The sequence below is a fragment of the Zingiber officinale genome, chromosome 10B (assembly GCF_018446385.1).
Source record: "Zingiber officinale cultivar Zhangliang chromosome 10B, Zo_v1.1, whole genome shotgun sequence".
NCBI classification, from domain to species: Eukaryota; Viridiplantae; Streptophyta; class Magnoliopsida; order Zingiberales; family Zingiberaceae; genus Zingiber; species Zingiber officinale.
In genome coordinates this window covers 6,633,961-6,638,986 of record NC_056005.1, presented here as the reverse complement: position 1 = coordinate 6,638,986, position 5,026 = coordinate 6,633,961, and positions in this window count along the sequence as shown.

Here is a 5,026-nt window from a genome sequence, read left to right as displayed (position 1 = left end):
GATACTCGCATACTACCCGGACCTCCTCCTGCTTGAGTCCCTTCTGCTCTTCTGCCTTTACTATGTATGCAAGAAAACCTGCACACCCTTTAGCTAACATCTGGTGAGCTGCTAGAGATGAAAGAAGTTTCTGAGTCTTCTTCCTTGGCACTCCTGTGAACTCAAAAGTTGGTCCACTTTCTGGACTAAAAATCACCTTCCTTCTGCGGCAGTCCATTGAAGCACTGTACTTGCTGAGGAAATCCATACCAAAAATGATATCGAAATCCTGCATGGCGAGAACTATCAGATTTACGTATAGCTCTCGGTCTGCAATTCTGACCAGTACGGCTCGGAGCCACTGATTGGATTCCATGACTTCCCCAGAAGGTAGGGTCGTCAGGAACTTGGAGTTCGTACTCTCTGTAGGCACCTGTAAACTACTGGCAAAAGGTATCGATACAAAAGAATGGGTCGCCCCAGCGTCAAATAGTACAGTAGCTATGTGCTGGAAAATAACTACTTGACCTGTTACGACCGTGGAGGCACTAACAGCTTCTTCTTTGGTGAGGGAGAATACTCTGGCACCATCAAAGGCTGGAACTGGTGGAGCTTCTAACCTTCCTTGACTGATATAGGGTCCCTCCAATGCTGCTTCCATGTGGTGCAACTGTGCAGGCTGGCCTCCATATTGCAATGGTTGTGGCTGAGGTGCTTTGAATTTATTAGGACATTCCTTAGCCATGTGTCCTTCCTGACCACAGGAGTAACATCTAGTCTTACCCAAAAGACAGGCTCCTGGATGTGTTCTCCCACAATTGGGACAGGGAGGAAACTTGGTCTACTTGTTTGCTGGTCCTCCCTTCTGGCTACCTCCTGTGTTCCACTGCTTCCTTTTACCTTTGCCTTTCCAGTTCTGTTTACTTGACTGTGATTTCTGGCTTCCTGCTGTCTTGTCCTCTGTCTTCACTGGCTTATGTTGCGCTCGTTGTGCCTTGATGTTGTTTAGGTAGTGTTCAGCAATTAATGCTCTACTGATCAACTCTTCACCAGTATGGGGCCGATGAGCTCCATTGCTCACATTCAGTGCTATCTGGGGTCTCAGCATTCTGAGCATCAGCCTGATTCGCTCCTTCTCTGTACTTACTAGCTCTGGGCAGAGACGAGCTAGTCTGTTGAACTTCTTGGCTGCTTCCTCCACTGACAGGTCACCTTGTTTGAACTCTATAAACTCCTCGTAGTGCTTGTTGGTAATCTGCAGGTGGAAGAACTCTTCATAAAACTTTGACTGAAAATCAACCTAGCTCATCTGATCAGCCGCTCTCTTGGTCTTTATCCTCTCCCACCACATACGAGCATCTCCAGACAGGCAGAAAGAGGCGCACTTGACCTTCTCGACTTCTGGCCAGTCAAGAAGCTCCATAGTGCTCTCCAGTGTTTTAAACCAAGCCTGGGCATCCCAGGGCTCAGTCGTGCCTGAGAAGCTCTCTGGTTTCAGCTTCAGCCACTGTATAAGATAAGCTTCTAGTCTCTGAGGTGCTGTGACGGCTCCTAGGGCAGCTGGTGGAGTCTCAGTTACCACTGGATTCTCTGCAGTGACAGCTAGAGGAGGGGGAGGAACTGCTTGCTGGTTTGCCATCAGATTGGCAATCACTTGCTGCTGCTCTGCTACTTGTCTTTGGAGTTGAGCCACAACTTCAGAAAGATTGGGCTCAGTTGCTCTGGGAACTTCGTTCTCTTGAGCTTGGTCCTCAGCACGAACGGTACGGGGACGTCCTCTTCTTGCCATCTAATTATGCACAGAAAAAGACTTGATATTTTCTCTATCCTTTCTAACATACACATTTGTACAGGAATAAAGAAAACAGCAAAAACTCTTATCTGACTTAAGCACTTATAAACAATTACTTTATACTGCAAATAGTAATAAAGGAAAGCAATAAAGAAAGAAATTAAATACTTTCTTACTTGAAGACGGCAAGGATGATGCTGATGTGTGTGTGTCATGTTGGAGAATGGAACACTGCTCTGATACCAACTGTAACGACCACCCTTCTTACTACTACTCTCTAAGGGCGAACGTTACCTAATTACTACTCTACTTACTAGTGTCACTGACGCTATTATTAGAATCAGTTAGATTTATCACGGTTCAGAGGAATTCCTACCAAAAAATTTCGACAGAGTCTCCCCTGTACCGGTGACCAAATCCATAGTACATAAGATATATACGCAGCCACAGGTGGCTGGAACACATTTTTCACAACCACGCAGTTATAAAAACAACAGTAAAAGAAAGAACTACTCCAGTAAAAACAACCAACTATATCACTCCACAAATAATTAAAGTGACTAAATGCATATGCGAAAATAAACTCAACTACAATCTCACAAACTTCATAATAGTGTTAAAAAAAAGAACTAAAGCATAAACTCTAATCAAATAGGTCCTACAGGTTTGGTAGCACTCTCTGGATCTCTCCATAGTCCAATCACCACACACCTTCATCACCACCACTACCCTGTCGTATCCCTTTCATATCTTAGCTTTTCCTTTATCTGCAGTAGGAGGAAAGAAAACAAAACTATAAGCGAAAACGCTTAGTAAGTACTAATCTATCTCACAAAAACATCGAAGTGCATAAAAGTAATGCAATAATACTGAAACTGTAATGCTAAAGCAAAGCTGCATGTACTCATGGTATACAGAAATAAAACTGAATACTAAACATGCTCACTAACTAACAGGAAAGTAATGAAACTACTATTGTAGGTTTAGAATTTAAGAACTAAACTTTTATTGATTCTAAGCATAAACTTGTTTCATTTTCTTATATCCTTATACTAGAAATTAATCTTTTAATTTCTCTTTCACTTTCTTCTTCTTGTTCTTCTTACTTTTCTTATACTAGAAATTAATCTTTTAATTTCTCTTTCACTTTCTTCTTCTTGCTCTTCTTTTCTTTTCTTTTCTTTTCTTCTTTGGGCTCAGGCTTAGTACCATCTTTATTTTGCGCACTCTCTAATAGTGACTGAGGTAGCGAGCCTCTAGTCCTATGAGATAAAGATCTTGGTCTTACCAGGGCCAAGACCTTGGAATTGGTCACCTGGATTTATTTAACGACAACCTTGGAAGTCGGGTACTAGCCTCTTACTTTAAATTACTTGTTATCTTTCTTTTTTTTTTACACTAGACCTTGGTCTTTTCTCTACTCACAACTTCTCATAATCCTCAAGTAAGCTTACTAAACACTGTAAATATCCAACAAGTAAGGAATTGAAACTAGCTAAGCATGCTATAAAAATAAAGCAAAGTCAATCAAACTACGAGGTAAACTTAATAGTTGTTCATGTTCAAGAAAACCATTAAACTAACACTACATACTTTAAATAAAGGCCATTCTTGGATAATAAACTACTCAAGCTTATTTAAGAAACTTTCAAGCCTAAAACAAAGCTGTGAAATTCTAAATTTTAGGTTAAAAGGCTAAGGAACTAAACAAATGAAACGCCAAGTAATCAAATTCTGAAATGTTAGAAAGGTAGCACCATAAGCTAACTCCAAATTATAAAACAGGGTTGTTCATGTTAATCCAGGAAACTAGGAACTTAGAACTAGAATGTTGGGAACTAGGGCTGACTAGCTTTATTGAGTTGGCACAGGAAGGACCAAACAGTAAGCTCAAAGAGGGCTGCTCGTTCCACTATACAGCACAAGAAAAGAAATCTAACCAGACCTACTAATACAGAGCTGTTCTTTTCAAGTTTAACAGGGAAACTATAGCAGGAAATGCTCTAATCTGCATGGTATAAGAAGCAAACAGCATTGACAGAACAACATGAACATGCTATCACTTAACTGCATCGGAAATTAACAGCATAAGCAAGAAATGCTGTAACCTGCTCTAATCTACATGGTATAAAGAACTAACAGCATACAGAACATAAGAAATAGAACTTCACTGTTCCACTGCAAAACAACAACGACGACAACACCAGAACCCTATTATACCTAGCCGAGCATCAGGAATATTCATACACCATTGAAAACGAACCCTAACTCAGAAATCAGAGAGGAATAGGAAATTAACCTCGAAGCTACTCCTACCACAGGTGAGTAGTACTTGCTTAGCTTCTTGAACTTACAACCGAGAAGAGGAAGAAGGCTTTTAGGGTTCGGGCGAAGCTTCTCAGCAACTCCTTTGTGCTTCCGAGCTCCTTCCGTCGGGATGACCACGCACGGTGAAGCTTGAAGATTGGCCTTTAAGAGTCCTTTCGCCGGCACCGGAGAGGAACCCTAGCGCCGTTGCCTCGGTGTGTTTTCCACCCGCACAGCCGTCGCACACGAAGGAGAGGAGAACGGGATTTGGGTTCGGGAAAAGAAAACCTAAACCTTTTCTTATATCTAGGGTTTTCCCAAATAACTAAACTTTAAATCTTTTTCTCTCCATTCTTAGTTAACAAAGCGCTCGTAGCTCGGTTGGTTAGGCTGTGTCCGGTTGGGTCAGTCCGACCTGAGGTCACAGGTTCGAGCCTCGTCTTTACCAGTTTTTGTCAAAATTTCTTTATTTTTATATACATACTAAACGACCTCCAAAAATTACGTAAAAATACTCTAAAAATTCTAAAAATCTATAGAATATTTTAAAAACATTTCCAAATATTTTTATGGACATTTGGAACTCGAAATAGGAAAAATTGGGTCGTTACAGGAAAGTAGAGGTAGGACCATGTGACGATGTCAGCAACATGATTCCTGACCGGGTTCTCACAGACCGGAACTCCAGACCTGAGACATTTTGGTCTGAGACCTAGTAGGCAGTCAGGGGGATACCTAACCTTGATCTGACTAGTCGGGCCCTCTCGGCCTGGTTATATCTAGACCTAGTTCTCTTAGTAGCTAATTCCCGGACAACCAACTCCCGGTCGGCTCTTGGACAATCTCTCTATAGCTCTCGGCACCCCACGGTTTATGCCAGATAGTATACCTTACTAATCAACCCGAGCTGCCCTATTCATACCCGGCCGGGACAGATTGCACTACATG